The sequence below is a fragment of the Mus musculus genome, chromosome 3 (genome assembly GCF_000001635.26).
Source record: "Mus musculus strain C57BL/6J chromosome 3, GRCm38.p6 C57BL/6J".
In the NCBI taxonomy this organism is placed as follows: Eukaryota; Metazoa; Chordata; class Mammalia; order Rodentia; family Muridae; genus Mus; species Mus musculus.
The window spans coordinates 34,399,124-34,418,397 of NC_000069.6; the positions used below are offsets into that span (position 1 = coordinate 34,399,124).

The 19,274-nt window shown below is 41.4% G+C and overlaps 1 long non-coding RNA gene across 1 annotated transcript, besides 1 other annotated feature; it reads left to right on the forward strand.

Moving 5' to 3' along the window:
- Positions 12,535-13,481: an enhancer, noted in NCBI's record as "VISTA enhancer mm1529". NCBI's record gives its function as "enhancer in: forebrain[3/5]" and the evidence as "EXISTENCE:transgenic organism evidence [ECO:0001131][PMID:17130149]".
- On the forward strand, positions 12,987-19,039 carry Gm34599. Its single transcript, XR_389657.3, has 2 exons — positions 12,987-17,463; positions 18,844-19,039. It is a non-coding gene; the product is annotated as a predicted gene, 34599 (long non-coding RNA).
- Positions 19,040-19,274: the final 235 nt, after the last annotated feature.

Consider the following 19,274-nt stretch of genomic DNA (forward strand, 5'->3'; position numbering starts at 1 on the left):
CTATTTGAGAATTCCATGCAATGCATTTTTTATCATATTCATCTCCAACTCCTCCCTTTGAGTTCTCCCAGACTCACCCCACCTCCCTACACCTCTAACTTCTTGGGATTGTTTGTTGTTGCTTTTCAATAACTTGTTGATTCTAACGTGTTCTGTCTATATACTCTTTAGTGTTGAACCACATGGTTTATCTACCGTGAGCCTTATCATTAAAAAATAGGAGGGGACTCTCTTTTGTCAGAAGTCAGTAGCTCCACAGTTAGAGATTTCTTCCTCTTCTACACTGGAGTGTTGACTGGGTTGATTTTGTGCTGTGGGTTCATGAGTATAAAGGGCCTGACATATCCAGAAGACAGCGTTTTGTTCTGATCCTCCTCACCTCTGGCTCTTACCAACCCTCCCTCTTCCAAGATGATCCCCTGAGCCTTGGGGGCGGGCAATATAGGTGTCCCATTCGTAGCTGAACACTCCCCAGTCTCAGCACCTTAACCAGTTGTGAGTTTCTGTGTTACCAACCATGTGCTGTGTAGAGAGACCTGCTTGCTGAAGCATGAAAGCTGCAGTAATCTGGGTGCAGGACCGTCTGTCTGTGCCCGGGGTCTTCGGTGATGGGAGAGGACAGAGACTTTCTGAGTGCCTGGGCCCTGACCTGGAGTCACATCTGGTCCTCATCTTGGAGCTTCAGCTTCCTCTGTAACCCCTACAAGATATGAAACCCCCAAACACTAATACACGTATCTACTCCTTTAAAAATATTTTTATTAATTCTTTGGGAATTTCATATATTGTGTTTTGATTTTATCTATCCTTCTCCCCAATGCCTCTCAGATCTACCCCATTCCAAAAGCACCAAGTTTGTGTTCTTGTTTTTTTTTTTTTTTTAACTGAATCCAGGCCAATTAGTCTTACCCACATACTGTGGGTGTGGAGTCATCTACTGGTTCTTTTCCACCTACCAAGAGCCACACCCATAAGGAAAACTGACTCTCCCTTCGAATCAGCTATCAATTGCCAAAAGCATCTCAGTGTTAACTTTCTAATTAAGGCAAATGACCCCAAATTTCCAATCCACATCAGAGAAGTTTCCTTTCAAAGTATATGGGAATTAACAGAAAGACCCATGTCTTAGTGTTTTATTGCTGTGAAGAGACACCATGACCAAGGCAGCTCTTATAAAAAACAACATGTCATTGGCACTAGCTTACAGTTTCCGAGCTTTAATCCATTATCATCATGTTGGGAAGAATGGCAGCGTGCAGGCAGACTTGCTGCTGGAGGAAGGAAGAGTTCTACATCTTGATCCAAAGGCAACCAGGAGACTGTTCCGCACTGGGAGGAACTTGAGCACTAGGAGACCTTAAAGCCCATCCCCATAGTGACACACTTCCTCCAACAAGGTCATTCCGGCTGCAAAGCCACACCTCCTAATAGTGCTACCCACCATGGGCCAAGGATTCAAACACATGAGTCTATGGGGACCAAACCTATTCAAACCATCACAGCCCACAACTGGACAATGTGCAGGGAGTGAGAGACTTTGAAACACTCAGCCCTAAATAAAATGTCTATCATATTCCTCCATTCAAGGCTCAGTCATCAATACAAAAGAGGAGGCTGAAAGATTGGTAAAGCCAGGGGTGGTGGATGACTCCAAGGAAACAGCGTCTTCCAGACACAACAGGACTGATGGTGGCAGCTTGTCCAGGGCCTGCACAAGCTCAGGCCACACAGAATCCCAGCACTGAGAGGGGGAAGTGAACATGAGGTCCCTCCCCTAACCATGGCGCTCTTTGCAATTGACACCTCCTGGGAAAGGGAAACTCAGTTTTCTCCAATTGAGTGTCATTGTGTATAGCCACCATATGTAAGGCTTGCTCAGGCCCTTACTCACAAGCAGCTGAGCATCACGAAATGAGCCCCGTAGTTGTTTAAAGGACTTTTTTGTTTTGATTTAGTCTGGTTTGGCTTTTAATTTTTTTTGTCTGATTGTTTTGATTTCCATTTTGTGTTTTTATTATTCATTGGATTTTTTTAAAGAGAGAGAACAAAGTTGTGTGAGGAAATGGAAAAAAAATCAAAATATGTTGTATTAAAATTTTTAAAAGAAAAAATAAATAGTAAAAAGATAGAAGTCAGGTTTTGTTATAATTTACTACCATCTGGAGCATTTCAAGAGCAGAGTGTCCTTAGGGACAGCTCTTCAAGTGGCATAATGGCTGTCACAATGGCCCAGCATTTGACACATGGTCCTAGACTCTCCCTACAGTGCAGTCTCTAACCAAGCTAGGCTGTTCCAAACCCCTGAAACAGGATTGTTTCCTTTATACCAAGCAAGATTAGGAAAGACCAGAATCCACAAGATGTGTGCCCAGGCTGACCTCAAGGGCTCCACGGGGGTGGTTGAATCATCTTCTGGGGAAGGGGGCTCGTCTTTGACAAGGGAGGCAGTTCACTGGGATTTAGATTTAAACTTTATTACGACTTGAGACTCAGTCTGAAGATCATTTCTAATCTCAGTTTAACTTAGAGCATTCATGTTTACCTATAAACTTGAAAGCCATATAAAAATTTAAGAGTTTATGATCCAAAGTTTGGATAATCTGTGGTACTAGAAATATTTTGGCTGCTTATAGCTAAGTATGGGTATACATCTGTCATTTCAGCAGTAGGGAGGCTGAGGCAGGTGAATAGCCAGTAGTTCAAGGCCAGCCTGGCATACAGAGTAATTGCTAGGCCAACTTGGACTACAGAATCTCAAAACAAAAAACAAACAAACAAAAAACACCCTAAATATATATGGGGCCGTGGAGAGGGATCAATGGTTAAGGCACAGCCTGTTCTCGCTGAGGATCCAGGTTCAGTTTCCAGAACTGACATCATGCCTCACAACTCACAGCCATATTTAACTCCAGCCCCAGGGAATTTAACACCATCTTTTGGCCTTCACGGGCACCAGGCATGCACATGGTACACAGATATACATGCACAAAGATGTACATTCACATAAAATAAATAATAAATCTTTTAAAAGCACAGCTAAGTAAACAAATGACAGGAAAGGAATTGTACAGTCATTCAAGTATAACCAACAGCTTATTCTGCATTTATAATGTAAAATGTAGTAGATTAAGAGATTGTCCAGTTTGAGTGACTAGTGAAGAAGGAAGTTACTAAACTCTGTTGCTTGCTGCTTGTGAGGACTTACTTCCTTCTGACTCATGTAAGAGACACCTAGGCATCAGGGGAAAGTTATTAAACACTTGCAATATTTAGAACATTACCTTTGTACCTATCATGTAATATGTAACAAGCTTACAAGCATTATAGTGTAAAGAAAATTTATGTAAGACATTCATAGTTTCAAATGTGATGAAAATGAAGGAAAAACTAGGTGCATGCATATGTGATTTTTAATAAGTGTAGAATTGGGCCAGTGAGATGGCTCAAGTGGATAAAGATGCTTGCTGCCAAGCCTGGTAGAACGTGAGTTCATCCCCAGAGCCCACATAGTGGAATCGACTCATTCTCGGAACACCACATACACATGCACATCACACAAATAAATGAGTGTAATATTAAAATCGAAAACAAGAAACTAGACTATTCACATTTTAAGTAGCCCATTATGTCCTCAAAAGTCTCCCAAGGGGCCGGGCAGTGGTGGCGCACGCCTTTAATCCCAGCACTTGCTAGGCAGAGGCAGGCGGATTTCTGAGTTCGAGGCCAGCCTGGTCTACAGAGTGAGTTCCAGGACAGCCAGGGCTACACAGAGAAACCCTGTCTTGAAAAAAAAAAAAAACCAAACAAACAAAAACAAAACAAAACAAAACAAAAAAGTCTCTCAAGTTCATCTTTGTACTAAAGGAAAAAAAAAATCTCATTCAATGTGTAGCCTTTATAAGAAAATAAATGAAATTATAGGCTAATTTGTAAAACTACAAGTAATGAAAAGGAGGAAATGAAATATAAATATGCAGCACATTAAAATCTTGTTTTTAAAATCATCCTATATATGATACTTTTCAAAAACACTCACTAGATGTTTCAGAGATGATGATGCCTATATTCATTTCGGTCTCCTTAGGCACATGGGCCAGGGATGTGGCTTTCTGAAGGATGCTGCCTTGCCACCTAAGTTTGAAGGGGCACCTAGGAAGTCATTTTCCAACCCCCTTGACTGTACTTGACCGTACCTAGCCGTGGCTTACTTACAGAGACTTTCCCTCTGTCCTATCTGCACTGTGAGCGTTCCTGTTGTGCTTGTGGCTTGGAACAGTAGTGCCCTAGTTGACTCTGGTGAGCAGGGTTGTGAGTATCTACGTGTATGTCTCTACCTTGCTTTCTCTGGTGACCGCTGTGCCCTCATCTCACGTATTCAAAACACCTTAAATCCTTTGCAGAAGAGGTGGGGTAGAGGATGCCATACCCCTACCTCACCTCACACAAGCACACCTAGACAGTGTGTCCCTGTCTTCCTGCTTTGAAGCAGATAGGTGTTTCTAGTCCTTGTTGAAGGAAGTCCCCTGCCTCCAGCAAGCATCCTGGGGATGTGGTCAGCAGAGGCATCTAGTCTGTTGCTTTCTGTCTGGTTAGCTGCTTGGCTCAGAGCCCACTGCACTTCACAGTCTTCAGCCCACACCTGCTCATCTGCTGGTTCCTGCTTAGAGAATGACTGTAGGCATTTGTGAGTAACAAAGCAAAAATACAATTTGGAAGAAAAGGACTGTGATACGTTCCAGAAATAAATAGTTGTCTTAGATTATGCCTGGTCTTTTTTATCTTTATGACGATTGGCCAGAGATTCCTTTTCTTTTCTTGGAAAGCACTGACATCCAAACAGGGCCAATGCCAAGCTGCCCCAAATATTAAGAGTGAGGAAATTATATGCAAATGAACACGGGCATGTATAATAGCTTCTGCGCGGGACTGGTGGGACTGAGCATGGCCTGGTGTGTGCACAGTTTAGAGCCCTTCCACCTGGGCACAGAGCTTTCAGAAGAGAAAAAAACACCCAGTGCCTCTCATACAGCAGGCAGGCCGGTGATTACAGAAAGCCTGGCCCTCTTGAAGTTTAGTTTTCTACTTCCTTTCTTTGAGCATAAAGCAAAAGGAGGTTTCTCTGAGAGTCCTAATAGAAGCTTTTGAATGATCTGCCGAGGTAGCAAAGGGGTGAATGGACTCCATCAAGATTGGCCCGAAGTATGAAATAATTATCGAAAGGATTCCATTAGAGACGAAAGCTATCTAGACTGGCAGACAGAAAAGGCTGACCCTTTCCCGCTCTTAACTTATTCTGATGGATGGCCTGAAGTTGAAATGACTCAAGTGTATCACAGATCCTCAAAGAAAAATATTGAACATAGAGGCATATAAGCAAAAGCTGGAAAAATAGACTCTTTGGTTAAAGCCGGGAGAGAAAAGTATATTTTCTTACTTTCCTGTTTGAACTGACAGGAGTGGAGGCTAACTGGAGTATCTTCTCATCAAGTAAAAATTAGTTTTAATAAAGTAGGGAAGATTGCTTGTACCATGTACAATGTGGTCATAAACTCAACCAAAAGAAGATCTACAGGTCCCATGATTTGTACCTGAAGGCATTGCAGAGCAGCTCTTCCCTCGCGGGTGATGGTAGGTCAAACCCTGCCCATTTCCATGAAGAAAACATAAACGTGCTTCTCCCCCCCCCCCCGGAGTCCTGGAAGCCTACTTTGCATTGCACACTAAAGTAGCCAGTATGCAAATCTCACACACATTTGTCGACATCCGTGTATATACGCAGATCTGCACACACCTTGCTAGGGAGAAATGGGTCTAGTACTGAAAGTCATTGTGATTTTGGAAGAGGCAACAGCGGCCTTGCTTCTGGTTTCCCCAAAGCACTCTGGTGCTGTTGGATGCAAGTGTGGGTGCTCTGTTATGAGGAGAAAATTGCTGATAGTAAACAAAGGTAGTGTATCATCTGAATGGGGGGCTGGCTGGAGGCAAGGGTATCAAGACTAAAGGGAAACTGGGCAAGACAAGTATGCTGCCCTTGGAGGTCTTGTCTCTGAAAAGTAAGAAGTGGCCAGCAATGAGGAAGTAAAAGAAAGGGGCTTATTTTAAAATCTCAAGCACAGTGGAGCGATGGGAAAGCATTCTCTATTCTTTAAGTGTTCACATCAGACTTGCAATATATTGGTTAAAAACTGGACCACTTAAGAACTGCATGGCAATACAAGCAAGTGTTATAAGACTATGAGAATCCTGGAGTCTAAACTGAGTCTTCAGTCCCCAAGGATTCCATCAGTGGTGTGGTCCTATATGAGGATAAAGACCCAGGACTCTGGCATGCCTCTGGGCTCTGGAAACTTCTTATGAAGTTTCCATTGTATTTCCTTGAAACCATAACTCTATTAACTTATTATCAAACACTATTGCCATTTCTATCAATAGATAGGTAATGGATAAATATAAATTACTATTTAAATTCAATTAAATAAAAACATGTCCATTTAAGCCTTTATGCCATGTGAACATATAAATATTTGGTGGTATTATATTTATATTAGAACTGTTGAAATAGCATATATATTAGTATAGAAAATGATACTGGAGGGTTTAATATAATTTTTCTTGCAAGGAAATCCCTAGTATCATGTGCATTGATAATGGGAAATGCATGTATGGCATTTCTGAGACAGGCAGTTGCTTCTCAACTCTATGCAGTAGAATGTTGTAATAGTCACAGATTCAAGTGGCTGGAGAAACAAAATTATCTCCTGGGGATGATTGGGGAGGTAAATTGAGACAGTGTGAAGACCCTTCTACAGATTTTAAGTTTCTCATGAATGAATAACCCAACCTAGCCATCTGACAGATCTCGTCCATCAGAGTCCACAAGCTGAGAGAAACCAAGCTTATTCTAGCCAATAACTTTGTATGGTAAAGGTGCCAGTGTTGACTACTTTGAGGGAGCAGTCACAATGGTGGCATGTTTCTAGGTTTGTTTGCAACCAGTTGGCCAAGTGTATTGTTCCCTTTTATGTTTATCAAATAATTAATCTTATTTCAGTTTTGTGTGCTGGTAATGAACATGAGTCCCTCCAACATCAACCTGTCTGTCACAAGGTTACATGGCTTTGCTCACACAAACACCAATAATCAGCTGACTAAACACGTTTGTCACGCCTCAACTTTTGCTTGGAGCGAGTGGGAGATCGGCTGATGTTCATCATTTTGCTTTTTGAGGAAACCTTTCAAATCTAAGTGTCCAACTGCAGATTGAAGGCAACAGTCTTATTTGTAACTACTGTGTGCTAAAATCTTCTTTTTGTGTCTATGGAGACACAGGTCAGATAAATGTCAACATAAAAATAATTTGAGATTTCATTTTTAAATCTTGACAGATGGAGGTTAGGGCCATCACTGTGATAAGAAAACAAAGGAAGACGTTCCTGTGGTAGATGACAATCTTGAGTGGGACCTTATGATTCTGATTGTTTTCAATGTAGGTGTCATCTCCGAGATGCTAACCTCTTGTTTCTGCCTTACCTGATTCATCTTACTGAACACTTCACAAACTATTTCTCCTGTGTGGGATCTTCTTGCTGCTTTTGCACATGAAACAAGCAAATGCTAATGCTTTAAATTAAGACAATATCAGCAGCTGTAAGATGGCTCAGTCTAGTCAGTAAAGCACTTCTCTTGCAAGCAGGAGGACTAGAGTTTGAATACACAGTACCCACACAAAATAAATAAAATAAGAATGCCTGTGTTCCCAGCACTGTGAGTGCCAGGTTCAGAGAGAGACCCTGACTTAAAAAAAACAAGGTGGAGCAAGATGGAGGAAGACACCCACCATTGACCTCTGGTGAGGTGCGTATGTGTGTGTGTGTGTGTGTGTGTGTGTGTGTGTGTGTGTGTGTGTTTCCATTCGTGCATCTGTGCATGCGTGCGTGTGACACACAGAGAGAGACAGAGACTTAATCAGATGGGTATGACTTGAATTTAAAAGACAAAGTAAGTTCATCTTTAAATTACTTTTGCAAAAAGACAGCAAGAGGGGGGAAACCCTCCTCCTCACTGGCATGCTGATATGTTTTTATATGAATAAAGAATATTGTCCTTTGACAAATGTATTGCTTATTCTTCTGTATTTCTGTGTTCTCACTTGTCAATCAGAAGGCGCTGGAGCTGACGTTCATCTTTCTATGATCAGCTTGATGACAGACCACTTCACTATTTTTAACAGACAGATCAATATGAGGAGACTGATCATAACTAGACTCTTCATTTTTCTCATATGTGTAGTTACTTACTGCATGGTCATCAGATCCACCTTCTTTGTCAGCTCTCTACACAAGAATTTCCTAAAGGAGACATGTTTTATGAAAAGCTGAGTTTCACTTTTCTAACTCTATAAAGTCAGTTTACTCCCATTATAATTTCCTTTATTTTGTTTTTTAATTTTTGGAGATTTTAACTATGTTTATTTTTTGTTGTTGAGGGTTAAACTTTGGCAAGCATGCTAAACTCTCACCCTCTCTCTAAGCTTTACTCTGCCAGACCTAGAGATCATCTTGTCTGATTGTTTTTGACAGTGTATTTTGACAATGGGCATGCCTAAGTAGATAGGAAGAAATGTTCACAAGGCCTTAACCCTAAACAAAGAACTGAAGGCAACTGAGAGAAACTGGGAGCAAGAAAGGTGGCCTTCCCAGGAAAGAGTGTACCAAGTGGTTGTTCAGTGCCAAATGGTTAGCCCTGAAAATACATATTACATTTGTGTGTGTGTGTGTGTGTGTGTGTGTGTGTGTGTGTTTGCAGCAACAATGTGAAGAAAGACACCATGAATTTGAAGAGTAGGGAGGGGTATATGGAAGAGTTTGTAGGGAGGAAAAGAAAAGGACAAATTATAAATTATAAAAAGGGGAAGAAAATGAATAAAGGGATATTTTTAATTAATACATTTTCTAGATTAAAATTTCTGAAGTCCACAGAATAACATGGGTAATTTTTTTTTACTGTTCTCTAACAATAAGGAATATAGAGTTACAAAACTTAGCCCTAAAGATGACATTTTTTTCTCTACTCTCAGCTATAGATGAGACAAGCCACTCCTAAGCTGTTTGCCTTGCCTGTGTTCCATTCATGGAACCAGAGAAGCTGGATTCCTTTCTATAGTGTCAAGAAACTTTCTACATATTAGCCAAAGTGGAGCGTGGTAGATCCAAAGCTTTGAAAGATCCAGACCATATGCACAGCGCATAAGAAATCTGTAGGACAGCAAAGTAGAAAAACGGGCAGAAGTAACTAGACAGTGAAGAGGTTTGCATGGTGAGGATGAGGCAAACAGCAGCATCCCAGACTTGGGAATTGGACATCTGGTGTTCCTTTTTCCCCAGCTTATCTCTACTCCCATGAGGGCTCAGCCCCATAGATGCCAGGACCTTAGGTATCTCCTGGCATCTCCCACGCTGATGAAGAGTAAGGAGCACACAGTAAGTGCCCTGTAAATGACCAACAAAGGCCCTCCCCATAGGACAGCACTGCCTCCCCATGGAAGATTCTTCTTCCACCAATGACTGAGAAGTCTGGTATTTCATTGCCAGATTGTTAATTGTTTAAGAACATTCCGGGGCAGTCATGGTTGCCATTCCCTCAGTCTCTGCTCTGTCCGTGCACACCTTGTGGGTAGGACACATTTTGGGTGGAAAGTTTTGTGGGTAGATTGCTGTCCTCCTTCCTTTACTGGAAGTCCTGCCTGGCTACAGGGCATGGCCACTTCAGGATCCATGTCTCCATCTGCTAGGAGTCTCAGCTAAAGTAACCCCCATAGATGTTCTGGGGTCTCCCCCAATTCCAGGTCCCTGATAAGTCCTAGAGATTGCCCCACCACCACCATAGATCTATCTCCCTTCTCTCTCCCCTGCTCTCTCTACATGTGATCCCCTTTGCCTTCCTTATCCCCTCTTGCACCCAGTTTCCTCCTGCCATCAATCTCCAGTGAGAAAGATTCAAGCATCCTTCCTTGAGCCCTTCTTGTTATTTGGCTTCTTTGGGTCTGTTGATTATAGTGTGGTTATCCTGTACTTTATGGCTAATTTCCACTTATCAGTGAGTACATACCATGCATGTCCTTTGGGGACTGGGTTACCTCATTCAGGATAATATTTCTAGTTCCATCCATTTGCCTGCAAACTTCAGAGACTGAATCATCAACCAAAAAGTGAGCAGGAGCTGGACCTAGGTCCCCTGGACATATATGGTAGATGAACAGCTTCCTCCTCGTGTGGGTTCCCCCAACAACTGGAGCAGGGGCTATCCCTGAACCTGTTGCCTTCCAGCCTATAGCTCATACACCCCTAAATGACCACCTTGTCTGGCCTCAGTGAGAGAGGATGTGTCTAGTCCTGCACCAACTTGATTGGGGAAGGGGGAGGGGGAGTGGAGGGGGCCACACCCAGAGCAGGGCTTCCCCTTCTCAAAAGAGAGGCAGATATTGGGTTGTAAAATGAATAAATAAATGTTTAAAAAAAACCATTCCAGGCATATACAACTATATATCTCCCTGTTTTATTATATTTAAGCAGAAAGGAATACTCCCCTGTTTGTGTGGCCATCTAAGACGTGCATTTCACAAATCACGAATTTTAGAGAACTAAAATCTAAACACTTCTGGTATGCATAAGACATGTGCCTCATAACTGAGAACATAGGACATTTTCATGATAGCACTGGAGAAAGAAGAAATACAATGGATTTCCTCTCTGCGTCATTTGGCTTCAAGAACACAAGGACACAGGTAGCACTAATTCTTCGAACAAGCATGCTCATAGATAGTGAGCTTGAGATTTCCCAAAAGCACAAACAGTAGAATTCTGTGGCCCTCCAAAAAAATCCCAATGCTTATTTGTGATTAGTTTTAAAGGAGCAAGGTAAGGCATCGTCAGTAGGTTGTCGAAATGAGCCCAGAAGTGTTCTGAGGAAGGGGACCCATTTATGTCTCTGTGTATACCACACTTGAAGAGCAGGGAAAATGATCTCATTCTCTACTGACCCGCCCCCAAGGTGTTTGAACCACTTTCTTTGATCTCTTCCCTATGATTGAAATGGTATAACATACTTGCTAACTTCATTTAGAAATAGGTATGAAAACCACCCACTTAATATTGTGTTTGTATTGAAAAACACAAAGAGAACTTTGCAAGGAAAAATATAGGAAAACACTAAAAGCCAGTGGTTTTAAACAGTTTGTTATTTACATGATAATATGTAAACAATGCTTCTTTCAAAATTTTTGGATAATATTTAATAACAATGCTACATTCATGTTTGGTAAGCACTCTCTGAGTTATAAGATGTGAACATTATGTGGTGTAGCATACTGTACTGACAGTTCTAATATCTAATATGTAGGTTGATGGGAAATAAAAATAAATTGTGTTACATTTACCCAGATAAGGAGGAGCTTGTAATGGAAATTTAGAAAAGTTTAAATAATTTGGGTAAGTATAATAGCCACTACTGTTTCTATGTTGTATCTCCTCAAATAGCATGTGAATGTATTGATTTAACTATGGAAATTTCACATCAAATTATGCATAAATGCATAAAAACTATGACTTTTAAAACTTAGGATAATAAAATGTATACAATATTTTATTCTGAGGAACTCACATTTTAGGAACTATTTAAGAACTGCTCCATAACGCTGTCTTGTGGAATGTTCCCTAGCTCCTGGGACACTTTCATTAATAAATAAACAGATTAAAATGTACAACTGCTATTTGCACATGAACATCAGAAATGTAGTCATGTGTCGTAAATTATGTAAAAAAAACTTTAGTCACCATATATTTTAGAATATCCAACTGATAATTAGAAGAATTTCTTGAAATAGAATCAGACTTAATTAGTAAATTATATATTGTTGAAATGTGAGAGGTAATGAAGTTTGAGAGTTCTAGCAAAAACTAATTTTTTAGAAAAGAGGAAAAGAAAAAGGAATGCCAACACAATGTCTAAGTGAATACCCACATTATAGAATTTAGCATTTTAAAACATTTAGATGTTGTTTATTACGCTAGTTTGAGGCTCACTAGTTACCCTTTATAATATACAAAAATTACAGACAGATTTAAACACTTTCTCACCTAATGCTGTAGAAATCACGGCCTGGTGTTGTGTAACCCAAAAAGAACAGCCAAGATACCTACTTCTGGCCACAAAACAAAAGTCTGGTAAGTGTGCCTTTGCATGGCCAAGTTGGAAACCCTCCCTGCATATGAGCAAAGCATTTTTGCATCTTTTTGGTGATTTTTTTTTCTCTAAGTACCTTTCAGTTATAACAATCTGAGTTCAGCTTCCTGAGAAAAATACCCCCTTTTCATTTCATTGCATCTAAGAAGCTAGAGAGTATGTTTAAACAGATATATTTTCTTTTTGTCTAACCTTGTCTGGAAGATATAGGAAAACTAATCTGCCTTATTTACATATGGCACAATCTATCCAGTATTCAAGGGTCTGTCAGAAACAGGAACCTTGTGCATTTCCATGGTAACCGATGGCATGCTGACAGTATCTGGCTTGTTGCAGCTTCGTCTAGGCAGGCCGGCAATTAATCAGCCATCTACATGCACAAAATTCTTTGTGAGTGAATGGCAGTGCCTCTGTATGCTGTCTGTGCTTTCACAATTCCGTATTCCTGCCGGGCAAAGTACTTTTTTGTCTCTTCTATTCATTTTCCGTAGCTCGCCAAAACGTGCTAGAAAAGAGAGTGGGGGCTGGGCAGGAAACACATCCACCTGTAATTTCAAAAATGACATTATTTCTTGCCAGCCTCAAATATGCCAGGGTGTGTTCCTTCCTTTTATTCCGCACCTCATAGTGAGTTTGCTTTTTATCTTTTCTCCCCCTGGTTTTTCTTAGGTTGTGCTTGATGGCCCTGTGTCTTGAGGTCCTTCATTGTCAGTCTAAGTAGGACACACCTACCCGAGCAGGTATGTGCATGAACCAGGGCAGGCCTGTGTGGTGCAGCTGGGGGCTTTTTATATCTCACATCTGCTTCTGTCCTCTGAGCTGCGTGGCACTGATGTTACTCCCATTCTGCAGACTGAAGGGCAGATAAATTGAACAATTGTTGGATCTGCATGGTGGGCTTAGGCTGAAGGCACCAGGTTGCTGGCCACAGTCCCAACAGGTGCACGCACATACACACACACACATTTCTCTTTCTGCTTCATGTGTAGTGTTTCATGGTGTAGGAATCAAGATCATTTCACTCAGAAAGTCATCTTGTTGGCCTCTTCATTCATAGGCCTTCCTTATCTAGAATTGGGTAGAGTGAGATATCCACAGGCCTTTGGTGATTAGCAGAGAACTGGGTTTGGTTGTTGCTAGGGACTCTGACCAGGTCAAGTCTAGGGAGGCTCTCCTCTTCTTTTTCTGTAAGATGAACACAAAGATTTGATGATCTTGAAGGGTCCAGCCAGCAAAGAGATTCTGCGATTCTCCATTTTCTTTCCTGCAATGCTATTTTGGGGTAGTCAAAAATAAGGAGTAAGCAGAAATTAATATCCATGACTTATTCAGTCATTTGTACTTGATAGATGACAGACTGAATTGAATGGATATCCTTTTTGAGATGGAAAAAAAAAAAAGGAAGGTTTGACAGCTGAGTGGTTGACACATCTCAGTAGGTCAATGTTCATGGAAGCCAGATTTGGCCAGTTTCATTTGCACATACCAATCTCAAAAGTAACGTGTTCACCTCCAATTTCAACTGAAGCAGAGTGTCTAAGGAAGACTGTGCCACACCCTGGTGTGTCAGTCTACAGATGCTTTCACAGGTGAGTTTCCAGGTTAAAGAAAGCAACGGGCAACAAAGATGTATCTGTAAAGTAGAGAACCAGAGAGGAAAGTGCATGGAAGTTTTCTGCTAGTCGTTTTATTGGTATGTGCTCGCATGAATATGCACTTGTATGCTGCTGCCTTTCTGATTTGCTCTTCCCTAAATTGACTACTCAAGGATGAGTTCTGCTCCACACATGTTTTCTTTGAGCTTCTCAGTTCCCCTTTAAAGCCTACACTCAGTTTGAACATGAATCCTGCTTCAGTTGCAGGCAAAGAGGCTCCTTTTCCACAGACATCGCACCGCTCCACCCTCCTTCACTGGCTCAGAGGGTGACAATGCTCTAATAGCAACATCCCACATGACAAAAGATGGATTTAAAAGTTAGTTTATTGTAGTTTCCATTAGATTGATTTCCATTGCCAAACTTTAGCTATGTATGCTTTCCAAATGTAAATAAATATGAAATTATTGATGCACAAGCATTTTCTTTAAAAGCTTAAGTAACCTTAAAGGATGGCCTGAAAACAGAATAGAGCATGTGGAGAAGGCTTTTAGAGAAATAAAAAACAAAACAGGCTCTGGTACAACGTTTTCCCCCTTAAAGCAGCCGAGGAAGTGAGAGATAGACCTCCTGGCCCAGCTCTGTAAGAATATCTCATACAGTCTTTCCAGTCACTCTCTCCGGCTTACTGGTCTACCCAGTCAGTATCCAAGAATATGCCACACACATTGTAACCCACTTTGAAATAGCCTGATTGTTATAGAACTTTCACGAGTATATTCAAAATTAAAATAATGCTATTCTTACAAATAAGCTCCCCCATTAAAAAAATGTATTTCTACAGGAAGCATATCATTTTATCACAGTAATCTGATAATATGTAGCCCCTCTGACTTTGTTTACAGTATTAGAAAAATCACCCTGAACCTTCTGTACCCAGACCAAGTGCTCTGCAAGTAAATCTCTTCCCCTCAACTCTCTTTTCACTTTTTCATTTTATGTCCTTGGGTATCTTTTATTTAAGGAGAATTTCCATTGTGCCATCCATCAGTCATTCAAACAAGTATTTACTGCCCTCAGTTTGGAGAGTGATAATAATCCAAGTTGTGGGGATATTCTCTATAATGGGAGTTTTCTACTTTAGTATCTAATTTTAATATGAACATTTTGAATACATATATTAATGGATTGCTTTCCCATATAACTATGTATCGCCTATGTTTCTCACTACCAAGACTGTACAGTAAAAAGCAACCATATTTAGTTCATAGCTTTGGTGTAATGAAATAAAATGTGTAGTTTACTCAACAATGGCTTAACATATGAAACACCTTGAGCAGTGAAATTCAGAGAAAAGAGAGTGGAATGGGGCAAGGGGAGGAAAGAAGGAAACGGAGGGGTGACTGCATAAAGTGGGGGATCTCCTCAGGAGACGATGGATGTGTGTCAGAAAAGGGGCAACAGCATCCAACACCCATGAGGACACTGGAAATCATTAAAACATGTACTTCCTGTGATCTGGTGTGTGGCATGAGAATTAGATTTCAGTAAGTCTGATTTTCAAATAAGATCTAATATTAAACTTAGAATGTTTCACCCTCAGTTCCAGACTGACTTCTCTGACATCACCATGCCAGCCCACGTCTGTCCCTCATGAGACCTCAATGAGATGGATGTCATTTGCAAATTGCAGAAAAATGAGGGTCTGTAGTCTGTCTCCCAGCTGTGTAAATACACTTGACACTGCTGGGCTGGGCACCTAAAAGATGGAGATAAAATTTGAGTTGTGTAGGTTTTCATCACATTAAAAGTAAGAACAAGTGGTTTTTCCAGACCTCAGAATGGGCACAGGGGCCGTTCTCAGGAGTTCTGTTGCAGCCTTGCCCTTGATATGCCATCAGGCTCTCAAAGTCCTTAGAACTTAATATGCATTGGATCAAACTGTATTGATCACCATATTCTCCACTTTTGACCTACAAAAATAGTGATTTCATATGATTCAAGCTAGCACTTAGGAAAACGTTATAATGTATCCATAGTGCAGCTTGCTTTTAGCTACGTCAAAAATCACTGCAGAGCACGCTTAACCGGGATCTTGTCTTTATTTTTCCTTTGTGTGTGTGTGTATGTGTGCGTGTAGCTGTTCATGTGTGTGCTTGTGTGGATATGAGGTTATGAGTATTCATGTCAGCGTTAGATGTTTCTCAGGCATGGTATACCTTATTTTTTAGCAACTCTCTATGGATCTTGGGGCTTACAATTTAGCACAGGCTAGCTGGCCTCTGAGCTCCAGAGATCTACCTGTCTGCTGGGATTACAAGTTAATAACACCATACCCCTATTCTCTCTTGGTTTTTTTTTTTTGGGGGGGGGGGGGATTGTTGTGTTTGGTTTTGTTTTTGTTTTGCTTTTTTGTTGTTGTTGCTTTTGGAGAGAGGGTTTCTCTGTGTAGCCCTGACTGTCCTGGAGCTCACTCTACAGAACAGGCTATCCTCAAACTCAGAGACCTGCCTGTCTCTGCCTCCCACATGCTGGGACTAAAGGCATGCACCAATGAGCCCAGCTTCCACACCCAGCTTTTCATGTGGATACTGGCAACGGAACTTGAGTGCTTGTGCTCTGCTTTAAGCACTGACAGATCCATCTCCTCAGCCACCTTTTATCTTCTTGTTGAGTGTGTACTTGAGCGGCCAATAGCAATCATTCTGTTTGTAGAGACCTCTGGTTCTTATGACCTTGGCTGTGATCTTCAGCTTTGTCTTCCTTCTCCATGAAGTAGAACTGGAAGCCAGGATCATGGCCAAGCTTACATAAAATAAATTACCAAGCACAAAAACCACATCATCAAGACTGGTACTGAGTCTAAGAAATATAGTTTCCCTCTGCTAGTAACCTATGATTGTGTGGTTAGCTGGGCTCTTTGCTTCTCTCAAACACGTGTGAATTCTAACTGCCCACCGTCTACAGACGTCTTCTCTCTGCTTTCTCATCTGATCAGTGCTAGTTCAGAGGTTTTAGAGAACAATCTGGAAAAGTACAGAACCCTCCCCCCAGTTCTGAGATGCCAGATGCTCAACCAGTCACTCTGGTGACATATTTATCATGCCACGCTGCCTTGGCTCTGTGTTCCCACATGTTATTGGTCCAGGGAGGGAAAGTCAGTGTAAGCAATGTCCTAAGAATTAAGCATTTGCTCTTCTTTCCTTGAATGACTTCTCCTATTCTCATTCCTTGTCATCTACCTATCTTTCTGATTCCAGAGTAGACTTTAATCGACATGGACACCTCCACCATGTGACCTTCACTCATGCTCCCAAAGCCCCAGGGGGTTGGTAAGAAGGAACACTCACTAAGCCCAGCATCCCAGGGACAGAACCAGCACCTACAGGCCCTTGACTTCAGTCAATCATCGCCATGACAACTTAGGTCACAGACCCTAAACGTCAGCATTTAGAATCTAGAATGAGGTGAGGAGAGAAGAGAGAGCTCTACACGTCATTACAGTCCTTCCCTTTGGGTGTGGCACTTACTGCCTGTGCTGCTATACAGCCATAGCCATTGCTGCCTTTATGCTATGTGGATTCCATCCTCCTTTTACCCAAGTGCCTTTTCATTCATGAGATCACAAGTAAGAAGGTGGTTGGTTTTATGTGATATCTTTACATGGCTACTTGGCAAGATCAAAGCTTGGCAACCATCCCTCTTTCCCCATACACAGCATCCTATGTAATACAAACCACAACTACAGACCTGCTAAGTCATTGAATTCTAAGGATTTTCTCAACCTGGCGATTCTATTCAAATTAGATTTTCTAACTATAATTTACCTAAACTGGATCCTTCCACAGCATGAGAGTTAGGCAGCCTCCATAGGCTCAGGGAAATCTACATTGGTTTAGTCTTCATCTCTACATATCTCCCGGCTACTAATTCGGGATCGTAGGAACCTTAATGGGGAAGATGAGCTTCTTTCTCCTAAATGTGAGGGAAAAATGTGCCAATTGTATGAATAGGAAAATTGTGCCATCACGTCACTAACACAGTGAGTTCTTTCCACACAAGGCATAAGTGCAGTTCTTTCTGGGGAACTTAACTGTTTCATTTTACATGAGATATATGGTTGCAGGGTCTGTCCTCCTCGGTAGAGTTTAAGTTCCCTGAGAACAAGAACCCAAATGTGTTGCTGCCATTTAGCTCTCTATGTATGCAGTTGTACTCACAGCAATAGGATGTGTGCCAAAAGAAGACAGGGAGGTCAGGGGAGCCTTCCAGGAGATGTAATGAGAGATGCTCGAAGATTGGCAGTGGTTTGAGTTACAGATATGAAAGGTACATGTTTCTCACCGTGGATATTACGCTGACATTTTCTCATGTTCTAATCCTTTGAAAGCTGATGTTCTCTTAATAGCAGGTGTCTTCTCTATAGCAGGGTTTGTTTTTTTTTTAAGTTGGAATTCAATAGACCTCCTTAGCCTAAAGCCAGTCTAAGAAAATGGAAAAAGCTGTAGCCATGTGAAAGGCAGATGCAGGAGGGCCTGGCAATTCTTCCCTCTGTAAAGAGTTAAACATCATTACAGTGGTATTAGCTGGAGAGACACTTGGGCACAAGCTCATGGTAATAGAGCATCTAAAGAGGATCAGGGCTTGGTGAGAGAAAAGGAGTCCTGTTTACATCTATCTACAAAGCAATTGAGGATACAAGGGACTTAGACACAAATTATAGACTGAAGGCAGAGCCCTGTGTAATGAGCCTTGGTACTAAATGGATTTGGGCATTACTGTCAACTCTGCCACATACACCCCCCCCCCCAAGCTGGTGACTTAGGATAAATCATTAAGCTTACAACAATGTTGTGGTAAGATGAAGCAATGGTCACTCCACAGGGTTTTTGAAACAGATAAATTTAAACAATGTTTGCAAAAGGGACTGTTGCTGACTCTAAAAGCCTGGTCGCCATTCTTCATCTGACTTATCCAAATTAAATCTTGATTTTTTTTTCCACTATAGGAAGACACCCAATCCTTGAGCTCATGTGCCAGATTTGGGCATCTCCACATCTGGAAGCAGATGTTTAAATAGAATAGTAGCAACCGAAGGAATGTGGCAGCAATGCAGAATTTATTCAGCCTGTAGAATCAAGCCTTAAGCTGTGAGGCTCAGAATCTCCACTTCTGTAAAATGAATAAAGCAATTTATTCACTTATTTTGCCTGTGCTTTTCCCACATTGACTGAGGATTCAAGAACTGGCTGATGGCTCAGACGAAGATCACCTTAGTTCAAAGTCTATTTGGAGAGGCAGTTGAGCCAGTCCCTATGACTGGGAAAGGCTGTGGAGGAGGCAGCCAAAGGAATGAGAAACCAAGTTGTTTGTCACTAGGTGCTTAGAAATAGCATAACCCAGCTTCTTCCAATTAGGACCAACTCTGCTGGAGCCCCT